General features: G+C 36.9%; 1 long non-coding RNA gene across 2 annotated transcripts in view; it reads left to right on the plus strand.

Moving 5' to 3' along the window:
- The window catches only part of LOC116183124 (uncharacterized), a 120,057-nt gene that overhangs the window by 13,491 nt on the left and 90,577 nt on the right, over positions 1-15,989 (plus strand). For both annotated transcript variants that reach the window (XR_004148782.1, XR_002465890.2), the window contains exon 2: positions 2,197-2,284. This is a non-coding gene — a long non-coding RNA (uncharacterized LOC116183124). The remainder of the gene's footprint in view (positions 1-2,196; positions 2,285-15,989) is intronic.

The raw sequence follows: 15,989 nt of genomic DNA on the forward strand, positions 1-15,989 counted from the left end.
TTTATCTCTAGAAATAAAATAACCCCCTAAATGCTGTAAATCAGCACCACTTGTGAAATCCACAGTATGTCTTCCTTGCTGTGTGAATTCAGTTCTATTGAAAGGAGTATTCCCATGTTTGTTTTGATACACAGTGGAAATAAAGTACTAGTTCTCTTACCCACAAATATGCTGTGTGTTTGTGAATTGAGTTTCAAACTCTTTTATCAACACTGATTGCTGCCTGGGGAAATGATTCCAATATATCAAAGCCTGAGAGAAAAGAAAGCCAAGGGTAGCTGGATATTTCAAAGCAGAATAAAAAATGAGCATTAGAATTCATGACAAGTAAAAGCAATTTGTAGTACAGAGGTAGGCTTTGTATTAAATAAATGCATTTAAAATATTGCATGTAAATGAAGTAGATATCTGAATTTAAGAAGAAAGAGCAAGTACTGTACATCAGTGCTTAATCAGGTATTTGTAAGTAGTGAGCGACTTAATTTAAAAATAGGATTACCTGTAATTCACTCTGAATATTTAAAAATTTTTACTTTATCAGAATGAATCACATTTACTTCTATTGAGCACTATTTTTTTCTTAAAGTAGGTTTCTTAATTTGCTCTACCTATAACACAAAATAGTATTCAGTGTAGAAACTGTGGGAAAATATTCCTAGAAGCAAGATATTTAGAGACAAAAAAAGGGGTATCATTCACTTTCTTCATTATCTTATGACAAGGACAGCCTCCTAGAAGGAGTGAGAAGTACTTTGAGTGCCAAATTGAATGACACTCACCATTTAATTTTTTTTCCTCAAGCATTTATTTCCAGCTCCATGAGTACATCTATTGTGTGTTTTCCTGTTTTCCAGTGGAGATGTGGCAATGTCATAAAAAAGGCATTTCTGAATAACCTTAGTTCTCAGTGTCAATTAGATAATTTTGGAAGCATGACTTTGTCTTATATGTCTTTACCATTGTAAAACAGCTACAAATGAGGCAAAATAGTGAAAAAAAAAATCCTTCATAAAAATAACTTAAATTAGTATATTTCTTGCACAATTTTAGAATGTGAATAAACTATGTTCCTGTTTTGTCTTATCTGTTTTGGATGTTTAGAAGGACGAGAGCTGAATCTGGTTCTTTTAATGTGTTGCATTATAGATGTTCATTTGCAAGGAAAGTGCTTTATCTTTGAATGTTTTTCATTTAGAAGACATTAATTACTTGCAGATCTAAAGAGATGGTTTCCACCATCATGTGGCTGCTATTTGGGATATGTTCACCATTTTTATTAGATTCCAGTGCTGAACTTTATTTAACTGAGAACCCTAGGGTTTACTTGGTGACACGCAAAATGTGTGTGAGATTTGAACAGGCAGCCGCTTTCTCCTTTCAAACAAAGGACATCCTTAACAGTAACATGGAGCATTGCCCTCAGTTCTTGTTTCCAGGGTTCAGACTTCTGTATGCAATTGAGATAGATAATTTTGGTATCACTCTCTGACTGGCATTTCCATTTTGGTAAACTTTCTTCAGATTGCTTAAAAAGCACACCTGTTAAAACTACATATTTTTGTGGCTAAAAGGTTTTGAAGCAGAAAATCTTTTGTGGTTTGGATGATTCCCCAGCTTTAAAGGCTGGCAGCACAACATGAAACATGCCAGCATTAGAGTAGTTTGCAAGTTGATTTCAACTAGACTGTACAACATGTTCTTTAAAAAAAAAATTAAAATTCCTTCTCACCAATTCTGAAGCCTTTTATTTCAGTGGTGTGAAAATACAGATGTCTTAACTGCCTTGAAAACAAGAGCAAGGTAAGGCAGACTCAGGTCCTATTTCAGTCAGTATGGCAGTGATCCTGTGGACCTCAGGGTCGTTGTTTAATGCATAAAAATACACATAAAATCATTAGGTATTGACACATTTTTCTTTTTAATAAATTGTGTTGGCAACTTAACCATGAAGCTGTACTGTCAGATAAATGTGTGTGATGCTATGACTTCAGTGTGTTCTGGGGAACCCATCCTACTGCTTTAATGCTTGAGTTGTAAAGCTCACAACTTTCAGTATCTTATTCCAGTCAGATTTGATACTCAGACACTTATAAACACAGTTCATCTGTTACCTTGACTTTATAATTTTGTCTGGTCTCAATTTACTGCATGTTTGTATGACACGTGGCATTTATTTGTGAATATTCTCTTTTTCAGGTGACCAGCAAGTTGACAAGTTTGTGGTGAAAGTTACAACACTTTAAAGGACATATAATCTGCTGTGCTTTTCAAAATCCCCAAATAGGTAAGATAAAATCAAATTTGATTCTAGATGCAGTTTTGCCAGTCAGGCACTGTTATAATTTGACAGGCTTGATGTGACACAATGAAATCTGAATGACATAACCTACCGTGACATATCTGATAGGCCAATGTATAAATTTAATCAACATTTTCAATAAGTTTCCTATACTTGGTCAGTCATGTCTGCAGCCATGCCTCAGTGTTCTGTCAATCTTTAGGTCAGGTATTTGGTCTTAAACATCACAAAATGTAACAGGTTACTTATTCATGAGAAGCTCCATAGGTGTTTCCATGTACATTTCCTGGATATTCTGGCTCTGAATCATGTTGCAACTGTAGAATTATTCCAGTGTAGGCACCTGTAAATCATTGTACATGGTCAGTAAAGAAGTTGCTGAATATATGGACTCACTTAACCTACTTACATATAATCTGCCTAACACTGATATACTGTGTTGTGGCTAGCTATGACCTAGTTGGCTTCTTTCTGAAGTTCTTAGGTGTTGAAAAAAAAGAAAAAAAGACACAGCTCCAGGGTTTCTTTCCTATAATTTATCATGACAGCAGCTTACTCAAAGAATTAAAAGCAAGGTATCTCCTCATCTACTCCTTTGGATTTACATTCCCACTGCCATGAGAGAATTCTCTTCTAATTCAGTGAAAACCAGTTGGTGCAGCTAAACTCCCAAACCTCCTAAAGTGGCATTTAATACATAAAATTAACAGAACATAAAATACCTTTTAAAAGAATTCTTCGCACTAACCCTTCAGCCAGTTATCAGTTATGCCTTGTCCCCTTTTCTAACTACTTAAAATTAATAATTTGGAATCCAGAGTTTTTATGCTTCTGGAGTAATCTAATTCTTGTGATTTCAGTGGGAATTGGCAGGCTCACAAATGTAGCTCATAATTAGAATATATTTATCATATCTGAATTACCTTCTTATTATATAGAAAACCATATTGCCATATTGTATATCACAGTGTATTTGCAAATATTATTTCTAAGAACTTTACCTAAAAGCCTTGTAAACAATTCAAGTTCTTTTAAACAACAAAAATGTGATTTACAGCACTTATGAAATAATTGCTTTTGCAGTCTGGGACAAAACTGCTCCAAGGTCTATTGCAAACTAGCCCATGTGTTTGCTAAAAATGGACTGGGCTATGGAAACCAGAAGCAATTGTTATTTATTACTTGTTTTTTCATTTGAGATATAAACCAAAAAATCAATATAACTTAATTTGTTATTCTTACATTGTCTTCTGTCAAAAAAAACATGTATATGTAAACCACTGTCAAAACTGTCACAGCAAAGTGTGTCTTGAATACACCAGGTTGTTCTGTAAAAATAATAAACTTATCTTCACGTGATTCCAATATTGAAGGTGACTTATGCTTTCAAAAGAAGTGTTCACAGAGTCACTCTGCATTCATATTTAATTTGAAATTCTTACCCTTTGTTATGGAATAACTTCATTGATGAAGGGCATTCAAATAACTCAAGTCCTGAAATGTGCTGGTTAAAGACAGGAATAAACTGTGCCCTGCTCCTGTACAGTAAGAGCACTGCAACTGTTCAGCCTCACAAGGCTGACATATCTGGAATATCAAACCTCCATGCTCGTGTCTGCACAGACTAGGGGCAGCAAAGGTGAGCACTGTCACCTCCATTGCAAGTAGCCAGATGGTCCTGTTATTTATATATATCTCCTGAATAGATAATAGGTAGCTCAGGAAAGAAATTCTTATTGTCAGCTGAGATGTGATAGGCTCTGGACACAGAATATAATGGTTTATATCTCTTCTTATTGTTTTAGTTGCTATCTAAAATAATTTTTTTAGGCACACTAGATTATAGAAGTTTAAATAAAATATTGCATGGTATTGAGTCATGGGAATACTAATAGTCTATATTGTTCAGGGAATAAGTCTCAGGTATAAAAGTTGTGATCTGGTATTATATTTAATGTAGCTATTTGTCATTATAAGCCATTTCTGAGGTATTTAACTTGTAAAGAAATCTATGCATTAAATTTCAGTAAATTTGACATATAAATTTGTAGGGAAGAAGAAGTAAAGGCAGAATGCAGGTAACAATAGAGATTTGGGGATATATGTTAGTAAAGAACACAAATCTTTGTAAGTTATATTGAATGGTTGCATTCAGAAATCCAAAAATGTTTTATTCTGAAGTCTGTAGCTGTATTCATCTGTTTCAAATCTCTAGCTGTGTTTTTTTCCATTTTCTACCTATCTGTTCTCTGTTGTACTTGTGTTTTTATGACTTACCCCAAGAGGATATCCAGAGGTAGTGCTGTGGCAGACCTTGCTGAAACCTCTACCAGCTCACTGATGCTCACTTGTTTTAATTTCTTCTCTCTCCTTTCTTCCTCTCACCTTTCAAACCTTTGTTCAACAAACAGTCCAAAGATACCTTGCTAGTTACTTTGAATTGGATGTGCTGACTGCCATAGAAATGAAAGAATAATTTTCACCAAAAAGGAGTTACAGAAGTTAAATTAGGATTTAACTAGTCAAGAATGGGCCAAATTAATGAAATTATTTGGCTTGGAAGGGACCTTAAATATCATTTAGTATATTCATTCTGAAAGTAGCTTCTCTAGAGCTGCCCACCTCTTGAACTGCTTAGTTTCCAACTCCTCCTTTACTCATAGAAACAGACAGTTTCACAGTGCTGTTTTAATGAATAGAAACCTCCTGAAAACACAGCTCAGATGCAGTAATCCTACAGCAAGACGTTTAATGCATAGAGTAATGCAATACTTCAGAGCCTACTTGTGTTTAGGACCTACTCTGTCTGAAAGGAGAAACATAAGAGACACTCACTGACTAGAATGATGGCATAATTGTCCAGTGCAGGAGGACTTGCTGTAGTTCAGAAGAAAATTCAGTACTATTGCCAGTGGCAAGAGACTTGAGATCCTTGAGACAGAAATGTGTAGCTTCACACCATTCCAAGAATTCAGCTGTGCTCATACAGCTGAATTGCACTTTGGGTATGTTCCCTCTCCTTTTTTCACCCCAGAAGGAAAATACTTGTAATATTCCATGCATTGCATGCATTTCCTTTTCTGAGGAATGTATTTCTTATTTTCCCTCTCTTCTGTGGAAAATTCAGTGACTTGGCAATAGAATGAATCCTTGGTAACAATGAACCACTTAACATGTTTTTTCCCAGATTTGCTAAGGGTTTGTCAGTGTTCTGTTTTGATTATACTTAATATTTTTGTAGTCCTGGAGAAAAAGCTATTATGTTAAAGATGCTTTACATACCTAGAAAATTTATCTTTCCTTGGAAGTACAGACTTTGGCTGCTTAGCATAGTTTATATGTAATTGTTGCAAGCCTCATCTTCAAGTGTCTGCATCCACATTGTTCTTGCTATACTGTCCTGGTACAGCTGTGAAAGGAGAGACCTCTTTTCCCCCAACCAGCCTCAATATAAACAAGATATAAGTTACCAATGTGATAATTAACTATGCATTACAATTTATTAAATATTCTTAATTCTGATGGGGGAACAAATGAAATTCATCATTAGCAATTGAGTTCTATAGTGAATGTGTGTGGGTGCATGGGAATATATATGCTAGAAGAAATTTATGCAGGTTAAATCCATTAGCAATTTTTTGCGTACCTCATTAGGCAAAATATAAAATCCTACTTAGCTCTTCTACTGCTCTCATTAGACAATTGGAACTGTACTGTTCCATACCATGGAAAGGATAAGCCAATCCCTGGTGTAGTGTCCCACAAGTGAGTTTTCAATTCACAGCTGTCATACCAGCTCCTTGGGCTCATCATGTTGCCTCAGTATACTGTGGCATTGCTCAGTCTGCTGAGAGAGCCTGGCAACCCTAGAGGGGCTCTCTGGAAAACAAGTGTTTTTTACTTCTCACAGCACCATCCAGGCTCTCTGGAGCTGTAAGTGGCTTAAAACTTGTGTGCAGTATGCTGTGTGTTGAAAATGCTTCCCAGTGATATTGTGGAAAAAGTTGCTCTGTCATTCCTCTTGTCAGAAAATACCGAATTATCAACCAGTTGAAGTTTTCTTTTTCAGGATGTCACTCTTGATAGACTTTTTAATGGAATAATTTATTGAGTTGATGTTGGGATACCTGATACTGGCTACAACTGTGTCAGAAGCTGTGGGTTAACTGTAACTTTAAGTCAATTCCACTGCTTTGGGAAGTGTTCCCAACCTGCCCTGACTCACAGCTCATTCCCATCCTCCTTCATGTGCTTATGCTGGCACAGAAATGGGCAAGAAATGGGGACAAATTGGCTTAAAATTATCCTAGAAAAAGGGAACTGAATTAATTTTGATACAGCTAGGTTTGCTGGGCTGGTTTGCCATCTAACCTTGCAAATACTCTATCACAAAAGAAGGAAAGAAAGTACAGGCTGAGACTGGAGAGAGGGAGGACACAGAAGTGCTTCATTTAACTGTACTTGTCTTCTAGCAGTTAAGGTTTCCATGATAGTGTGGCAATAACATAGTAGTTCAAAGGAAGCTCTCTAATGCAAAGTTGAACAGAAGTATGTGGAAAACTTTAAAGGGAGTTTGATAGCAAGATTTTGTCATTATTTTTGCAGGGAAAGGGGAAGAAATATGGTTTCCTCTTGTTAATTCATTTACACACAGCAAGAGGCATGAAAGCAAGTACAAGCTAATATTATAACAGTCTATTCTGAGTGAAAGTCTAAAAAGTATGGAGAGACTGTCTTTAATCCTTTCTCTTCCTGTTATTTGATTTCTCTTTCTGATTTTTAGACTGAAAAGTGCTAAATACTTTTCATTCCATGCCCAAACCATCTTGTGCAATGCAAGCTTGCACAGTTTAAAAGCATAGGGCTTGCTTAACTAGAAGATATCAGAATGAGAGGAAAAATTCTCTGCTGAGTACTCAAGGTGGTGGTCCAATTAACTTTTCTCTTATTTATGAGTGAAAATGCAGTAGAGAAAAAAACAGTAACAAAGGCACTTACTTCCTCTCCATGTACAGTATTAGAGCAGTATTTAACTTTCAAACTAGGTTAACAGTATTTTTAGCTTCTGTCCTCTCCTTACTTCTTGCAGATTCTGGAGCTGGTAGAATTTCCATTTTTACCTCACACTGGAAGCAGCAGTGTATAAGAGAACAGCTGAATTCTTGCAGCGCCACATGTAGAGTTCTTTGCTGCCTTTGATCATTTGTCATTTTGATCATTATACTTTGAGCAAAGTAGTTAATTGATCTTTTCTCATTGCCTCCTTCATGTCCTGCCTGCTATCAGCTTTGGTCATTTCCTTTATATTCAAAAATGTACAGGAAATAGTCCTGCAGGTCTTACACAAGTGGGTGTGCCTGTCGTTCTGCTGTGAAATGAATGTTCCTGGCACCTTGCTCACTTGTCAGGAATGCTTTGGAGCCTCACCAGGGTGTAGCTTGTACCTCATTATGCTTTCTATAGCCAGTAGGTGCATCTCGCATGCTGAGAAGAAGGGCCAGGAGAAGGAATTGGCAGTCAGGAAGACTTTGAACAAAGGCTCCTGAAGCCTCTAACCTCTGTTCAGTTCCACAAAAGCAGATCCCATGTGGATGTATGAAAGTGGACAAGTAGAGTTTTGTGCTCTTATTGGCTTTGGGTGGATTTATGAGGGTTATGGTTCCCAGGTATTCTTGTGAAACTGGGACAGTCTGGACAAAGTGGAAGCAATTCCAGTAATTTTATGAGTACAGCTTGTACTGTCCCCAGCCCACATGAGGGAGTGGGGCTGCTAGTTGGGTCTGACAGTGTGGATCACTGGTACATAGGCTGGAAAAGACATGGGCCCTTTGAAGAGATCTGAATGATGGAGTTTAAACTTCTAAACAGACAATCTAATTTTCTTGTTTTTCTTCTGTGTCATCTGGCAATCCAAACAGGGTTGGAATCTCCCTCAGCTGTTGCATGATCTTTAGGTTCCCTGGCCTTACCAAAGGAAGGGGATTCTGTCAGATGATGGCATATAAGCAAGTGCTCATTGCTGTCGGGGAGCTCATGGCACAGCACAGACCCTCAATTGCATTTGAATCCAGGGATGGAACAGGAGAGAGGAGGAAGAAGTAATCTCACTTTGTGTCAGGATTGCCTTTTCTCCCTCAACATAACCCATTCCAAATCCCTCTGTTAAACCATGAATACATTGTATGCTAAGCAAATAATTTCTCCTATTATATTTTACATGCAGTTCTTCAAATTCAAAGGTCACCAGCCAGACATGTAAAATGACTTCATGAACGACTTCAGCTCGTTAATCATGCCTCACTGTTGCAGTGCCTCTCCTCTGTTCATTAGAATAACATTTCTTTGCACTTTATGGCAAACCATCATTACAATACAGAACAAGGACAACAGAGTGTGAAAGAATTTTTTTTTTTAATGAGACTTCATAGCTGCTCATGGTGGGAGTCCTCATCCTGTTTGCTTTTGAAAGAGCTGTCTGACAAAGGTTCAGGATTTTACCTGATGAAGAGAGCCAGAAAGAGTTTCACAGGGAAAAATGTCAATGAGCTTATAGAAAACTGCATAAACTTGACTGCCCTGTCAGCTGAGCTGTCAGTCTTCAAACAAATGCAGAGAAAAGATCTTTAATTGTACTCACCACACACAAGATATTTTATGCTGTATCATTGTCATTTGCAGCTGTTCTTAACTCGGAGAAAAAGCATCAGCTCAGGATCTCCAGGATCTTGAGTGGCCTCTGGACTTGATAAGGAGAAACTCTGTACCTTAATAATTACCAATCATTGAGGAAAATAAACTATTAATCAGAACTTCTAATGCTCGGTTGCATCATCAATGCTCTTGCTGTTGTTTTAATATTATTTTAGTCCTTACCTTGGATATACCAAAGAAATAGAATCACTACAATAGTGCTGGACTCAGACAGCTAATTTAAATCTCTCTTAATAAATATTTTAAGGGATGTTAATAATATTTTAGAATCTTTCTTCTTTAGCTGGAATAATGAAATTGCAAAAATGGCTTATAAAGTTTTGTGGCTGTTCATTTTTAATTAAAATGTTCTTCCCTGTTTTCCCTCAGGAGTGGAGCGACCTTAAGCACTAGAAAAGGATACCAAGGTTCCTCAGAAAAAGTACCAGTCTGACTATTGCCCACATTCATTTCCTGTCTGAGGCCAGTCCAGGTGCCCCCACCAAAAAATAAATACTTGCAAATCCAGGCTCTAATCTTGTCCTCATGACAAATTTTCAACTTCCTTTGAAGGCAAATGCAGTTTTAATTCATATGGGAGGCAGCATCAGAACCATTCTGCAATATGCAGATAGAGGAGTAATAATGAGCTATACTTATTTTATTGCCAGCCTCAAGAGATAAAACTGAACTTTACAATCAATGGATTTTTTAGGTTTTCGAAACTGATTGTTGTTCTTCCCCCAGCCATCTGTTTGTTCCTTATTGCCTATGTATTGATTACTACATGTAATTTCCTAATACATTTTTTTTTTTTGTCCCTGAGTTTGTTTCATACCTGTTAACTCAGTATGTGCCCCTTGTCACTGGATCCTGAAGCAGATTTCACCCTAGGCTTCAACAGCTTTCTCCACAGCTTTGCTGCTATTTTGTCCCTGCAACTCCCTTGAAGTTCTTCATGTCCATCTTTTTATTCTTCATTGGCCTAGGTCTCTTTCACATAGCTACTGCCTGATCCAAAGGTAAAAAACCTGATTTTTTCAAGCCTGGAGTGAGGAAGAAACACTGTTCTTTGTTCCCCCAAATATTTCTGTTATCACTGGGTGAAGCAATAGTTTTATTGAAATAAAACAAGCTGTTTAAAATATAAAGTATGGTTACTAAAATGTTCATGAGCTCCTTTCTTCAGCTGCTCTCTTCTCCAAATCATCAGGCTCCTTTTTGCTGCATCTCTTAGGCTATTTTCCATCTTTCTCTCTGATAGGCCAAGAAAAGGATCTTTTTTTCCTTGTAATCTCTAGTCCTCTTTCCCTTGTGTTGCTCTGATCTGCTTTGTCAAGTGATCAAAGTCCCTGTACAGGTGAGCTGTTGCTTAGTTACCACCTGCTTGGAATTCACTCTTGAAAAATTGCTTTGTCTTGAGAAGTAGCCATACCTTTGTTCCTTGGTGCTCCATTTAAATGGATGATCAAAGTTTATCAGCCTGCTCTATTAGCTCTGTGTTCTGTGCAAAACTTTTTCTTGTCACTTCTATGGATTTTAGGTCAATCTGGAGAAAAGAGATGGAAGAGAAGGCAAGAATGTTCTGCAGTTTAGAGGGAGTGTTTGCTAGAAGGCAATCTTGCAGGGAAACAAAGTACATTGTCTCCAGCACCAAACAGTCTGAACACAGCCAAATAAATCCAAAACACAGTGAAGATATTTTAGTGTTGGGTGGCTGCTGACTGTCTAAGGGGAGAGGTGAAGTGCAATGACTGTCACTGCATGGGAATTTCTTTTGGGAAGTGTATGGGTCTGGGAGGTGACAGAGATGATCCCAGAGAAGGATTTAGCAAGTGCTGCATATTTCTCTCTCAATAAAACCAGCAAGAAGCAAATACTCACTGTACTATTGCTCAAGTCCACAGCTGTATTTTCACTGCTTAGGAAATAGAAATACTGGTTTGTGTGACTGATGAATTATTCTGATCTCTGAATATAGAATATATGCTTTTCTTGCACTTTTTTTTTTTTTTTTTTGTAGAATAGAGCTATGTCTTGTGAGTTAGAGCAATTTTTTAAGTGGCACTTAAATATTAACTTCAGCTAGCACACTTCATAATGCTAAGTTCTCCTAATGCTTTTTTGGTATTCATTAAGGCTGTTTTTTTGTTAGTTACATCTATGTCAAGTTCCTATAATCACAGCACTTACTGTATTAACTGCTGTATCAACTTATTCATAAAAATATAGAAACATATACTAGTAAAATTGTAGAGAAGTTAAGGTTGAGAGGGGTCTTGAGAGAGTCAACCTCCCCAGCTCAAAGCAGGTATTTGGGGATGTGTCCAGTGGAGTTTTGAATAGATCCAATAAGGAAGAATCCACAAACAATCTGGACAATTAATTTCAATTCTTGTTTATATTCATAGTTAAAAAAAAATTAAGTACAATTTTCAGTTCATGTGTCTTACCTCTGATCTTTCCCTGTGCACTGGCTCAATCTCCTTTTCTTCCCAGCATTTATGCATGCTGCTAAAATTTGAATAAATGCGAACATATGCAAATCAAGGGGACGATTATGAGGGTCAATAAAATGTGCTGTGAGTATAGTATTATCCAGTTGCTACATGAAAGAAATTGCAGGGAAATGAAAGTAGAAGTATAGAAAAAAAAGTTATATCTGAGATTTGACCAATCTTGGTGCACTTGGTTCTGGTGCAGCTGAGTAAGATTCTTTCTTTGCTCTCTAGATCACTTTTTTTTGGAAAAAGAGGATTGTAGAGTTTTCACTGCAGTGTTAGGTTAGTGCATAGCTTCTGTTGTTCAATATCTAGTACTGTTCACTTTTTTTGCAATGTTACATTTTGCTAACAATGAGGTAGTATTAAGTATTTTTGTTGTTAATTCTTTTGCACAGGTACAATGTCAGCATAAAAGCAGCTACTGGGGAGATCAAAGCTGGAAAGGATCAAACATTGAGAACATAGTTTTTTTTTATTTCTGACAATTTGTCAAAAATTACTAGTGTCTGTGTAGTATAAAAGTGTTACAGATTTTTGCAGAAAAAACAGTTTTGAAGAAGTATTAAAAGAGATTCAAGTTAGAAGCAAAATTATTGATTTGATATGCAAGATGGCTTGGATACAGGGTGGGAAGCAGGTGGAGAAAATGAATAAAAATGAGAGCAGTTTATGTAACCTATGTAGAAATGCAGATAAGGGGCCTGATCCTGTGTCAAGGACCAAGTGGTTGTGGTACTATTGATTTAAAAAGCACACTGAAGAGTCAGGTTCTCTTCTGTTTAAAATAGAAGGGAAAGCTTTATTTTCCTCTCTAGTGCTGCTTTTCTTTCTGTCTCGTACAGGGGCTCTCAGAACAAGTGTCAAGGCAAGCTTTCACACTGAGTGTTTCTATATAAAATTTAGTTTTTATGAAGCAGATAGATTCTATTTATATTCTATATCTCATAATATGGGACAATTTTTGTTAATTGCTAGGCTGTGAATCCTCTGATTAACCAACCCAAATACGTCCATTTTTAACTTATGACAATAATAGAAAGAAATATACTTTTTGACTCCTGTTATTTTTGTTGCTAATAGCTGAGAGCCTTGCAGAGTTTAAAAATAACAAACTTTAAACAGCTTTTCTCTGAAGAAGCTCTAAGGCATGCAATTTGTTTGTCAGCTGATGTTTGCTAGATTTAAGAACAACAACAAAGCTTCCAAGCCTGAAGTTAATTACATATTTAGTAAACATTCTTATAATCTGTTACCATCATATTTTGTGTGATATGTCAATGTATATTAAACCTGTGGATTTAACTAAGGAAAACCTTTCCAACATGTGGCAGAAAGTGTGACCTCTCTTTTTCTGAATTTGCAATGCACCAGAGAGAGGGCCTTAACCATTAATGCAAGCAGATTTCTGACTGCCTGGGCCTGGAGACAGGTATGCCATACCTGGGGATAAAATCCATCTTTTGTGAAGTATGTGTGTGACTGGGGAGCTTCTTGGGGAGGATTTCCTGCTGCTCAGAAGAGAGTGCTCTTGCATTGGCATCCTGCCTGCTGTATAGTCCCGTTTTTTGTTCCATTCTGCCAACTCCAGTTGGCTGCACATCTACTAGAGCTACATAATTTTCCAATTTTCCCTGGTCACAGGATTTTGTAACTGGAGACAAAGTAGTGAAGTGCTCAAACAGCAATAGAATGGAATTTTTTAAAGTTTAGTATGGACGTGCTTGCTTTTCTTTTCTGTAAGTTAAAGCCTCTTTATCATTCACTCCCCCCCGCTCAGTTTTCTCCCTGACTTGAAAGCATATATGGGCAAGATCTGTGTGCATTTAAATGTATGTGACCTCATGCTGTCTGCCTCTCAGAAAAGAAGAAATTAAACAGAACAAAATCTCTGATTAACTGTCACTATCTTCAGTGACTTGCTTCTGATGATAAAGGGTGAAGCAGTTTGGTTTGCTGTGTTGTTTCCATTTTCTACACAGTAATTGCTTCCCCAATGAAGGTAACTGAGCTCCAAGACCTAATTTCCTCCAGTTTCCTACCTGAATCTGAAAAACCTGGTCTTCAAAAATTATCACTGGGAACCAGGTTCCAGGACTTACAGATGCACTGGTTTACAGATACAAAGGTAACTCTTGTGCTCAAATACTGGGTGACAGTGCAAAATTATTCACAGAGAGCTACTGTGGTTTCGTATCAGAGCTACAGGAACTCAGGAAGGATGTCTTCCAACATCCATCTCATCCATACACAAGGTAAATGCATGAGAAAATGTGATGGATTATATTCAGTCGGTAATTACTAGGAGATTTTTTCATTACAAATTTTGTGGGTCATTAAATGCTTTGTCTGCTTCAGATTAAGAACTGATGTGTACATTACTATCTTCAGTATGTTTCCAGCAAAATTGGTTTTATTAGCTCTTTAAATATTGTTAATAATTTTCATCAAAAAATTAAGAATACATCTCATCCAATGTAGAACTAAAAGCAATTTTGTTGACAGTTAATTTTTATATCAGGTTATGTACCTATGATATTTTGAAAACATAAAACCTAACAACAGCTTCACAGAAAAAAATGTTTGGACTTTATTTTAGTCTAAATACTATAAGAATTATTTCACAAAACTTGGCAGTCCAATATGCCAAGTTACAGAAAAACAGATAATGCTGCAAGTAATGCATATTTTGTGTATACATAGGACCTAGTTCTTAGTATGGGATTCTGCATAAAAATCTTGTGTTTCTATGAACCCAAGGGATGCATACACACATAAGATGGGCTGTTTCCATCCCAGAAATAGTGCACAGACTCATGACTGGTGTCTTACAAACCCAGGACTGAATATTGTACATTAAACTATACTTATAACAGGGTTTTGCAGAGGCAGAGACGTAAATGCAGATCCTGAGTTTCTGAGCTAAGTTACAAGATCTACACAAACCAGGGATGAGAACGTCTCTTGAAGGAGTTACTGACTTGATGCTGAATCTATGGTTCTTCAGCTCTTGGCACAAGTTAGAGGAGTCTGTCAAGCTGAGAAATGAAAAAGCAGAGAAAAATGCTTTTATGCCTTTCCAGTGGTCCCCCCTCCTTGGCTGCTTCTGCAGTTCATGGGGGGTGTCAGCTCATCTATTTGTACACCAGTAGGAAGATTCCCTGCCCCCAGGGAGTGGAAGAAATCCATAAAAGTTGTATTTTGGCTCTTCACACTGCTCAAGGGCAGAATTTCAAATACAAAAGAATGCTGCTTACTTTTACTATGATTAGTAAATAAATGTCTGGATTGTAATTTTATTTTATCCACAGAGGTGTTGAAATTCTGACATAAGCCCAAGAAAAGGGTTCTAATGCTTTTCCCCTCTGACAGTTCTCTACAGGTTATACTGCGGCAGTGAACATGAATATATAGATTTATAATCCAATTTCTAAGAAAGCCTATGAATAGGGAAAATTGAAGTGCTGATGTCACCTGTCTCAATGTATTGAATCTGATGTATCTCTGGTTTTGTATTTTTTCTGAAGAAGTCTCATAAGGATGATTTCTTGGTGCCTATGCTCTGCACACAAAAAGACAGTTATCAAGAACAGAATAATTATCTGGAACCTGTTACAGTACTGATTCCCAGTTTTCAAACTATGTGTATTCATGGACAATGAATACACTTGCTTTGTTGAACCAAGAGAAAGAACAGGAGAAACCATTAAAATAATTAAAAAATATATAAATCACCTTCTGTTCCATCATCAAGTTTTCCTTCCTTAGTGTGCAGGACATTGCAGAGACAGGAGAGCTCAGTTTCCAGGCCCGCTGTCCTCTTGGTGTCTGACAGTATGGATCCCAATTAATGTCAGTTCTGAACGTGACTTTTAAAATGTGAATTCTTTTCCACCCAAAGCTGCATATAATATAATATCATATTCTTTCATGTAGGTCATCTAAACAGCTGTTGAATTGTTGAAGCTTCCAGCCACTGCTGATCTGAGTCAGGTCTGAACTGATGACCTGCTGATGAAAAGCTAGAGTCAGATTTCAGTCCCCTGAGTCATTTAGACTGCCTGCAAATGCATAATTAACATTTAAGATGCAAGTCCTTTTTTAGTAGCAAGAGATGAGGGATGAAGGTGGCCAATGTTTAATAATCTAGACTGTCCTGATATAACACTGTAAAGAAAATGTCTGTACAGCTGGAAAGTGCAAATTTTGATGTTAGAAAGGAAAATCATTGAGCTACAAGTCAATCAGTATTTCACTGAAATAAATGTCAACACTTAATTTTCACTGTTTGTTAAAGGATTAGAAGAGAGAGCCATGGGGTAGTAGTTAGGACACTCATCTGAGGTATTGGAAATGTATTCAATTCACTTAAACAAGATCCCCCATATCTTTGGAAAAATCTTGCAAACACATTCTGTGTAAGAGACTAGGAGACACTATTCTCCTACATAGGTGTCTATTTTCAAAAGATTCCGAGTTCATCCTTGTGTGGAATGGTG

This window comes from Lonchura striata, chromosome 13 (genome assembly GCF_046129695.1).
Source record: "Lonchura striata isolate bLonStr1 chromosome 13, bLonStr1.mat, whole genome shotgun sequence".
NCBI lineage: Eukaryota > Metazoa > Chordata > Aves > Passeriformes > Estrildidae > Lonchura > Lonchura striata.